The 10,654-nt window shown below is 44.9% G+C and overlaps 1 protein-coding gene across 3 annotated transcripts in view; it reads right to left on the bottom strand.

Moving 5' to 3' along the window:
• Positions 1-921: 921 nt before the first annotated feature.
• The window catches only part of SOBP (sine oculis binding protein homolog), a 160,524-nt gene continuing 150,791 nt past the window's right edge, over positions 922-10,654 (bottom strand). For 2 of the 3 annotated variants that reach the window (XM_074333361.1, XM_019735036.2), the window contains one exon: positions 922-1,208. The gene's annotated coding sequence lies outside the window, so the exon portion shown is untranslated. Of the gene's footprint in view, positions 1,209-3,601; positions 3,886-10,654 lie in introns of those variants that run through there. The other variant, XM_074333360.1, reaches the window with a different exon arrangement.

The following is a 10,654-nucleotide window of genomic DNA, read 5'->3' as shown; positions in this document are numbered from 1 at the left end:
TACACATGCTCTAGAGGACTTCTGGACTCGCAGCTACAACTGTACAAGTGCACACAAGAAAATCTACCCTGTTATCCTCCACCCACTGATTGAGGATCGAATTGCACATTTCTCTTCACCATGACAGGAGAAAGCAAACAGTGAAACAGAATCATGGGTGATCTTTCTCACTTTCCCTCTTGTTTTCATTGGTTTGTCCATACCATTCTAATTATCATGAAAGGGCTCTGCGTATAGAGAGATTGCTTCACTGACTTCCTGGATCACCGAAAACCATCAGGGTTGAAATTTCATCCAAGTCTTTCGTGACGCCCAGCAAATATTCCCCCTCGGATTATTTTACACCTTGAGGGCATTTTGGTCTTCAGTTCAACACTCTTGCTCTGTTCCCAAATGGGGCGCTATTTAGGGGAATTTAAAGAGAAAGCTGAGAAGAATAAACATTTACCGAGTTCTCTTGGCATTCGGTCTCTGAAAAACCACAGTATAAACTATTCATGCTGCTTCTTACATCTGTCAAATCGAAAATTAAAAGCCATAAAAGTGTAACACTGAAAATATGGCATTAAAAAGGATAAAGGTGGCCTTTGTAAAAATAACAAGAAAAGTATATCAGCCAATAAAATATTCTAACTCTTCATTTAAAAGTGCATCCTGGGCAGGACAGAGATGAATCTGAAGCGTTGGGACTCCAGTGCGATCCCTCTCCGCCGTCAAAACGTGAACAGTATAGGTCCAAAACCGTACAATGCAAATCACAATTCTTAGTGTAGCAGCAAAACCACAGCAGTTTTTAAAAAGATTTAAAAAAGGTGTTTGTTTTCAAATCCATATCGTCTTCCAGCCTCACCCTCTGAGCCTTGAAGATAGAGCGGGGAGAATACCTACATTGGTCCTTGTGGCTTGTTGGTGTTTCATTTGTTTAAAACCAAGGGCGAAATCCCTAAGTTCCTCTGGGGAGAAGCAGAGATGGGGGCAGCAGGAAGGCTGGGCCTGCTGGCTGGGTCCAAGATGTGCTGGCTTCTCTGGGCTAGAGGCCACCAAGGGAGGGCTGCTTCCTCTGAGATGCTTAATGACAGGAAGTGGCTTTATTTGCTTGAGTTTTAGCCAGAGAGGGTGGTGAGCGGACCAGCTGGTGTCATTGGATGGCGTGACATGGTTTGCTCTGCGCCCTCTCTCCATGCAAGGTACCCTGTGAGTGAGTGTTTCTGGAAAAGAGGAGAAAAGGCCTGTCAGAATCCACTGGACCAAACCACGCCCTCCCCGCAAGCTGGGGAGAACCCAGGCATGAGTCAGAGCAGCACTCTCTCCAGTCAGGTCAGGCTTAAAACAAGTCCCCAGAACTAAGGCAGCACAGCGTGATTTCGACGTGACTTTCATTCACGGTTCTGCTCCGGGTCAGCCCTGCCAGCTTTGTGTGAAAAAATGAAACTTGAGTTGCTTTTTGGAATACCACAAGGAGCAGGGTACACCACGCCTTCACCCGAAGACCACAACTACATCCTTTGCGACCCAGCAACTTTCACCCTCCATGTTACTGCAAGAACTGGCAGGAGGTCTTCTGAGTGGCCAACGTCACCCGGGGCTGGGCAAGGTCCCAGAGGACCCTGGAGCTCCAGACCTCAGCCCCGTACTCTATGCAACAGCCCTGGGGTTTGCTGCAAAGGAGGAAAGCCAAGAGATTCACTTCTCAGCACGTGAAACATTACTATGGACATACAGACTTATCTTCCCAGGTTTCCTATGGAGGCAACTGACCTGGAAGAAATGCTCCTCTGCAGGTCTTGCCTGACAAAGGTGAGCCATTCACATTTCTTCATACCCAAACCAAACAGTAGCTCGGGACTGGAAGACAATAAACCAACCAGGTCTTGAAATCCTAGGTAGAGGGTCTGAACAGCATTGTTCACTAGGAAAGACAGTTTCTGGGGAATGCCCACCCCAACTTCCACCACAGACATTAAGCTCTGTCTCACCGTCCCTACTGGCTTATTTCATTTGTTACCAGTCCCTTGGTTTGAAATACAACTTCCTGAGGACACTCAGAGTCACCCCCAATAAGCAGCTACTCAGAAGTCTGTCAACCAAATGGTAAAGTCCCTGAGGCTGGGGCTGTATCTATTTTGCTCACGTCTCTACACCCAGCCCCTAGTTCAGCTGCATGCACATGTCAAACAAACGAGCTCAACCAGCCCTCATCCACCATGCCCCAAAACAGCACCTGTTTTTCCTGCCCATAAATGGGGATGTCAGAAATGTGCATGGGTAAAATTTGGCTAACAGGAGGTGGTGACAGGGGACTCGTAAACATCTTTACAACTGCTGAGATTTTTCCTAGAACAATGAACAAATAATTTCAGCGAGGTGGTAGAATTTAGAATTTGAAGGGACCCCAGAGATAACATACTACAATTTCCTCATTTTATAGATGAAGAGATTGAGGCCTCAAAGAGACTTGGAAACTTTCTCAGGGTGTGTGTAGCATGAATGGAGCACAAGTGTGAGGGGGTCCAATGCCCATTGGGAGGACTAAGTACAAGCTTGTGCTTTGAACCCCGCTATCCAAATCCTGGTGTTAATGGTAATGATAATAATGATCAGCCAAAAACAAGGTTTGAAAATCTGAATGTGCATGACAGGAAATGCCTGAGTTCCCCAAATCACATTAAATCACCAGATCAGTGTGCATTTAATATGTATATTAAATAACCAAAGTGAAAATGCAAAACACCACAAATATGCAATGGGGGTGGAATTACAAGGCCATGGAAACCCTTTTATTTTGCATGGTCAGATTTGGAAAAGTGGGTGTTTATCTCTGAATAAAGAGTTCACTTTTCTTTCTCTTTCTTTTTTCTTCCTTTCTTTCCTTCCTTTCTTCCTCTCTCCCTGCCCATCCCCCTTATTTTCCGAGAACGAGAAAATGGCAAGAAGGGATACAAAAACAAAAACACCAAGAGCCAACATCAAATGAGAGGCCACAAAGGGTTGGGAAGGAGCCTCAGAAGTGACAAATGGATCCAAATACACAAGTGGAGCTACTTCTGGGAATGATTCTTTTTCATTTAGGTAGCACAGTCTGGAACTTGCTGTGGAAGAAAGGGAAACCATCCTCACCTCTGGGCTGGGGACCAAGAATGATCAAATCTTGTAGTCAGAGAGAGCATCTGAATCCTTTCTTTAAAAAGGAAAGGGAAAAAAATAAAAGGTGTTTACCACTTTCTTCCAGTGACTGGGAAACCCCACCATTTTGAATTACTTAAGAATGCTGCAACTGCTTTTTCAAGGCTATAGTTGTTGTTTTTTTTCCCTTTAATGTAATCATGTCGCCCCCAAAAGAGGACTCCTTCTCAAATAAGTTTCTTTATATTCAAATCACCTCTGGACCAGGGCCAAACGTGGACTGCATTGGCCAACTTGGAGAAAATTTCAAGGCTTTCATAAGGGACTGGGAAAACAGGATTATAATGAGAGCCATTCTGGAACCTTAACTACAGCATTTGCCATCCCCAACACTGTAATAATCATTATTATTCTCTGGTATCTATTATTGTCTGGTAAATAATATGTGTTTTCCCCAAAGTTCTAAAGGGTGCAGCTGCAGCACACTCTATTTTTTTGCAGCCCCACTCCTGCTGCTCTGAAAGCCTCCTCACACCGAGCTTATTTTAAGAGAATGGCAAAGTAGACAGTTTGTGCTGTTTCCTTCCCTCTCACCACATACTTGCCGTGTCTGGGACCCCCACAAAGGCCAGATGGTGGCAGTACAAGTCCCTTCCTGCTGATAACATTTGAGGAGGGGCTGATACAGAAGTCATCCTCATTTGTTCTTCTGGCTCTGGCGGGTTCAGGGCAGCCGCCTTGTTGGTGACACAGGAATAGACTCTGGAATCAATGAAAACGAAGAACCAAGCTTGGGCTTCACCTTCCTGATAGTCATTGGTACGCAAGGTATGAAACTCAAGAGTGGGGAGGAAGCAAGCTTGGAGTTTTAGGAAGTGATCATGGCAAGAAGTCCTACAGCCTGAACCGGTTCCTACTTTGCTCTCGCCAAGCAGAGGGATCTTATGGAAAAATCTGTTCTCTAAATTTCTTGATCTGAGCAAAAGAGAAATTATTACAATAAGTGAGACGGAGATGCAAGTTACGGTCTGGCATGACCCCTACCGAGCGGTGTGACCTGGAACCTATTCCTTAACCTCCCCAACCCTGTGAAATGGGGGCCTGGGTGAGATTTTCTATTATATCTTCCATCTCTCCTATTCTGTGATTGTAAGATGTTTGAACCAAAGCCACTATCAAGTATGGAGGATTATAAACTTGAGCGGCTGGATATTCATCTGTTATCAGTGAGTAAGGAAGACTATTCATTTCTGGACCCCGAAGTCCAGTTTCAGAAAGATCTCCTCTCTATTATCCCCAGCTTGCCCTCACCCCCCATCACACTCACCTCTGGGGGAGATTTTTGGGGTATCTCTTAATGCAGGGGGTTCTGGGGAAGGGCTGCATTTGTGCCTAACATTTGGGTTTTCCTCTACATTGGGGGTTTGTCTGAAGGCAGGACAACGCAGAGCCCTGTTACATGGAACAGCACTCGCACACTGCCCATCCTGTGTATCATGTATGTACTGTGTATGAAGACCAGCTCCACTATTCATGGTCTCCAGCAGGCATGTAAGGCCAGGTGCCCTCAGAATTCCAGGCCCACCTGCCCCTTTGGGTCAAAGGAGTGAGGCGTCTTCCTCATGGAATCATAAGGTCTGTCACATCAAGGGCATTTGACAGACGCTCTGTCCACCTGACACTTAAGTCCTAATCAGCAGGAAAGCACTGCTAAGAATGTGGTTGAGTTACTCGTCCTCCTTTATCACACCCGAATTTTCAGAGAATTATAGAGAACAAAATTGTGCCTGAGTACTAATAAATTACTTCCATATTAATAACTCAAAATATGACCCTTCTCACCTTTTCTTCTCTGGCCCAATAATTATGCTGGCTGCATTTGAAAGCAGAATTCACAATTTCCAGGCAGCCACTCCCAAAAGTAAATGTGTGTCCCGAGTAAAATGTCTGTCTTAGTCTATGTCCCCACCTTTCCAAGCCAGTCCCTCCAGGGTGCCAGAGCCCACCTCTCCCAGGAAACCTGCCTAGATCAATCTAATCCATTTTCCAGATTTTTACTCTTCTTTCCTTCCTCAAATACCTTTGTAATTAGCATCCTCAAAATCTGGTAGTAGGTTTGTTTTATCTTACCTGTTTAGAAAGCAAGCTCCCTGTGTCTGTCATATTTATTCCCAGGAGTCTAAAACCCTGTGGCATCAACTCTATGATGTGCAAGAAATGCCTGTTGCCAAGCCGGGCTTGCCTTTGTCCAAATACCCAGGCCCTACCAGTGACGCCACTCACTGAGGCTCATCGGCCCATCACTTATCACGGTTAAATACAGCCATTAAGTGCTGGCTTCAGCCACGCTGTTTATCTGGGACAATAACGAGTCCCTGAGGACTGGACTGCTCTCAGGTAGCCGCAGCTATTCTGGGACACTCACAAGGGGAGAGCCCCATGGTCAGTGAACAGAGCCACCTGCACCAGCTGATAAACCTGGATGTGATGCCAGATAGTGGTCTCCGCACCAAACCCATCCCAGAAAGAGCCATCGCTTTGCAAGGTTATGCCAAAAAAAATATTCTCTCTCTTCTTGTCAACCATTGCTTCATGCAGAGTTTTGAAGTGGCTTTTACCAAGATGGAGAGCATTCTCATTTATGAAGTAGATGGCATGTCTTTTCTAATAGTTCACTAATTGATGAAAGTCTTTAAAAAACATCCTTTCTCCTTCCAGTGTAATTGTTATGGAAAATAACCCATGGTGAGAAGGGGGCCAAAGTTCAACTTCAGCTTAAGCTCAGTGCAGGGCTCTGGCCTGAATCACAACTTCATCACCACTGTGCTGTTTATATCATGGCTTTGACAAGCTAAGGCTCATGCATATTTAAAAGAAAAAACAGAGGGATAGTGGATAGGGGGCGGGAGGTTCACACAGTGTGAGGGATATAAATGATAAACGTCTAAGTTTTGCTTTGTCTTGTGCACCTGAAACTAATAAAATTTTTAAAAAAAGACTATAGACACATGGCTCAATAAATTTGTGATACGCTTGTGATAAAAAAATAAATAAAAATAAAAGAAAAAAATTAAGCCTTGATTTTTTTCTTATAATTTTCTTCTTTAGCAACATCTCTTATTTTACTCTTTAATCAATAAAAATCAGAACCATACAAGACCCCCTACTGGGATAACTCCATCTTTAATTCTTTGTTTTGCAAATTAAAATTTTGGGTCTTTTTACTTAGCTGGTTAAATGGGCAGAGGTCTGTTTATTCTTACAAGGAGGTCTCTTATTTCTTGCTGACCTTTAAAAATTCCTAGGGAACAAAAGACCCTGAACCAAGGCAAGGAACCCCCTCTTGTGCACTCACAAAGTATCTTCAACCTGGACAATGGTTCGATCTTCTTTACCTCAAATCCTTTCTGGAATCTGGGAGTTTATGCAAACCAAAAGACCCTGTCTCTGGCCCTTTTCTAAAAGCATGGAAGGATTTATGATTCACAGTGTACATTTTACAAATGCATTGGAGCAGGTGGCTATATCCATTCACAAGAGAAAAATAAAGAAGAATTATATGACATAGCTAATGTTCTGCATGAAATGCTGAAGAAGAGCCTGGAGTCCTATGCCCCCGGCTTTCAGAACTAAGCACTTCCTATAATGGTTTGGGAACGCTGCAGTATTTTCAAAGCAAGGCGTCAAATTGTATTCAGCACCTACTTTATATCCAATACTGCACTAGGCACTTTTGTATACTTAGTTCACTTGAAAACAAGTATATCTTACATACTTATTTCACTTAGACTTTTATTTTATTGAAACAGTGTTACTGAAGTATTCATTATTGTCCCCATTTTACAGATGAGCAAAACTTTACCAGGACGGTTAAGGAATTTACGTGTTCAAGGTCACCACTAGAAAGGGGAAAAGCTAGTCCTATGACCCCCTCCACAGGATGCTGCCCCCAATTCAGGTTTCATCTCTCCCCTTCCTTTCCCTGACAAGCGGGGTCACAACGTCAGAGCCATAAGGCGCCTCAGAGACACACAGAGTCCAGCTTCCTTGCTTTGCAAGCAAGAACTCTGAGAAGTCATTTGATAAGAAAAAAATAATTGTGTTTTCTTCATTCAAGTCCCATCAATATACAAACGAGCTGATGCTGGTTCATGTGCCTTCCCAAAATTCTGCTGTGGACAAAAAAGTAGATGTTTATTGTGTTAAGACGGAGTTTGTTATTTCACTCTATATGTTATCTGAACACAGGCATTCTAAATTTTTTAAAAAGAACCCAGAGGAAAAAATAGAAGCTTTATGTGGCAAGTAGCTATGGTCTATGAATCAATAATAGATTTGAAGATTTTAGGTGAGGTCTGGAAAAGTGGTCTTTCTAACACTTGAATTCTTTACAACCAGCCCATTAGCAGGGGGCCGGCGCAGATTTCATGTTCATGAAAACTTCACTGTAAAAAATAAGAGCAAGCATACTGATTCCCCATGCTACCTCCAGCCCCAAACAGCCAAGGAGATGAAGAGTGTGGTTAATAATTGCTTCTCTGGGGGGAGCCGGATGGCTCAGTTGGTTAGAGCGTGAGCTCTTAATAACAGGGTAGCCAGTTCGATTCCCACCTGGGCCAGTGAGCTGCGCCCTCCACAACTAGATTGAAGACAACAATCTGAGCTGAGATTCTGGAGGGGTGGCCTGATGGCTCAGTTGGTTAGAGCACGAGCTGTCAACAACAAGGTTGCGGTTCAATTCCTGCATGGGATGGTGGGCTGCGCCCCCTGCAACTAAAGATTAAAAACGGCAACTGGACTTGGAGCTGAGCTGTGCTCTCCACAACTAGATTGAAGGACAATGACTTGGAGCTGATGGGCCCTGGAGAAACACACTGTTCCCCAACATTCCCCGATTTAAAAAAAAAGAAAAATTGTTTTAAAAATTGCTTTTCTGCAACCCTGCAACCCCTCAACCCCAGATGTTCAGGTACAACCTATTTTCTCTCTGAAATCAGCCGCCCGAGAAAGCAATGCGTGGGTGGTAAAAATCTGACTCTGGTGCTTGGCACAGTGTGTGTAACTCAAGCAGCTGTGGTTGTATCCCGTGTCTCACTGAGAGGAAAGGCAGATGAGGACTCAGGTTCTAATCCTGGCTGCGCCATTCTATGACCTTGAGCATTTGCTCTGCTTGTCCCAGTATCTACTTGTAAAAATGGAACCAGACATCTCGTGAGAATTTCTGGAATGGTTTTCCTAACCTCCAAAGTTGACCCCATGGAAATGTTTTATTATTTTCCACTACATATCCAAGGGAACAAGTTCTGGGCTACAGGAGTCACCATGACAATTCTTATAATAAGCACCTACTATGTGCCAGGCACCTCTTGGGCACTTAAAATTATTTACATTGGAGAGTGATAACTCTATGAAGTAAGGGCTATCATCTTTGTGTATAAGATGTGGTTGTGCATGGACATGCTGGAGCCAGGCTGCCAGTTACTTCCCAGCACTGCCATTTACTAGCCAATGACACTGGGTAGGAAACAGTTTCTCTGTGCCTCAGTTTCTCATTTGTAAAATGGGTTTAATAATGGTATCCCCATAGGAGTTACCATTTGGAGCACTGCCTACATATAGAAAGTGCTCCAAAAATACTAGCTGTTATAATTATTAATGAGAAAAATGCAGGCACAAAGAGGTTATAAAACTTGTCCAAACTCTCAGCTGGTAAGAGACACAGCTAGATTTCAAATCTTACTCCAGGCCTGTATTCTCCTCTCAGGCATGGCAGCCTTTGTCATGGGACAGTAACTGCCATTTCTAAGGCACCTGTGATACGCCACACTCTACCTATTTTCTTACCTAACCCTCACAACACTGTTGTTAGTATTACTCATCGCCTAGAGACTAAAGCTCGGAGAGGCTGAACCACTTCCTCCCTCACCCAGTAAGGATCTCTGCTGGGATTTAACTCAGGCTAGCCTAACTCGGAAGCAGATGTTCTTATCCTCAGAACCACACTGCTGCCTTCCTTCACTACTGGGAGTCCACTGTTGCCACATGTGAAAGCTTCGTAAGATCCAGAGCCTGGGAAGTCATGAAAGATAAAGGGACAACTCCAAAAGTTGCCAAACTCCCTTAACAGTACCTGCAGGCCTGGGGAGAATCTGATTCAGATTCTGCGAAAATCTCTGAAGGTGTCTGAAATAGAGCCAGGCAGACAAGCCTTACGACTTCTTCAGTCCAAAGGCAGGGCGTTGGGCATCACTGTGGTGGCCACTGTCCCGTCTCCGTGTTCATCACCAGGGAAGTCCTTCAGGCGACTAGGAGAGCTGCTGCTGGCCTCTGTGCGCCACACCACAACCTACACCTCGTCCTCCCTGCTGGCCTAAGGCTCAGACAGCTGGTCTGTCATAAAGGGCGGAGCCCGTTGCCATGGCAACTGGGGCCCAGCCAGCATCCCTCTTGACTGGACCTTGGAATGTTCTGTGGGTTGTGAGGTTTCCTTCCACCATGTGCTTTGAAGCCTCCTTCGGCCTACTCTGGGCACAGAGAAGGGGGTTCTTCCCCCCACTGCCCTGCCACAGTGGCTTTACATACTTCAAACATAGATGGAGCAGCCTCTGCCCGTCACACTAGCAATAACATTCTGCAATGTTTAGAATCGACCGCTGGTAATTAGCCTGTCATCAGAATGCAACAATCAGCTTTAGCGATGCCAGTCTTTCTCCTGCTTCCTTTCATTCTATGAACAGCTGCTAAAGTCATTTTCCTCAAACACAGATTTCATCCTGTGACTCGAGGATGTGGTGATGCCGCCTAAAGCAGAATACAAAGTCCAAAACCTCCCGCTCCTCTCCCCATGCCATGCAAGCCCGTTGCTCCAGCCACGTGAAGGGGACAGTCATCCCTAATGTGACTCACTCTTCTCTGCATCCATGGCTTTTGACAGCCTGTCGCATCCCTTATTCCTCGATTCCTGCCTGCTGTCCATGTCACTCCCCAGTTTTAGAACCTAACTCCGAATCACCTGCTTCATGGAACTTTCTCAGGGTGACTCCATTAGCTATTCCTCTCTTGGGATTCCTCTTCTACATTTGATCAACAAATACTGGTGTGGCCACACTGCCAGCCCCGGAGCTTCGTACCGGGTTACAACGAGTGCACTGCCCCCAGCCCCTGCCCTCGCTGGAGCCTACTGTCCACAGTGTCATATCAGTTTGCAGGCAGGTTCTGCGTGTTGTTGGTAAGCGTGACCTTGGTTATTCCTTGTCTCTCTCCGCAGGTTGTTAGCTCCTCAAAACAAGTTAAGAACTCTTGCCACTCCTCCTCCCAAGTTTTTCCTTTGCTTGCCCACCCTCCCTCCCTTCCTTTCTGATATCTCTTAAAGACAATGCCCCTGCGTGAAGTCAGTGTAGATATTATTAGTTAAAAATGGATATGTTGTATCCTCTAGGGAAATAAATAGAGACTATCTCTGAACCATAAATAAGTGATAGGGACAGCCTTCCTGTGTTTGGATATGATTAGGAGTTTATTAAGTTTGTGG

The sequence above is a fragment of the Rhinolophus sinicus genome, linkage group LG05, assembly GCF_036562045.2.
Source record: "Rhinolophus sinicus isolate RSC01 linkage group LG05, ASM3656204v1, whole genome shotgun sequence".
Classification (NCBI taxonomy): Eukaryota; Metazoa; Chordata; class Mammalia; order Chiroptera; family Rhinolophidae; genus Rhinolophus; species Rhinolophus sinicus.
This window is presented reverse-complemented; position numbering and strand designations above follow the sequence as displayed.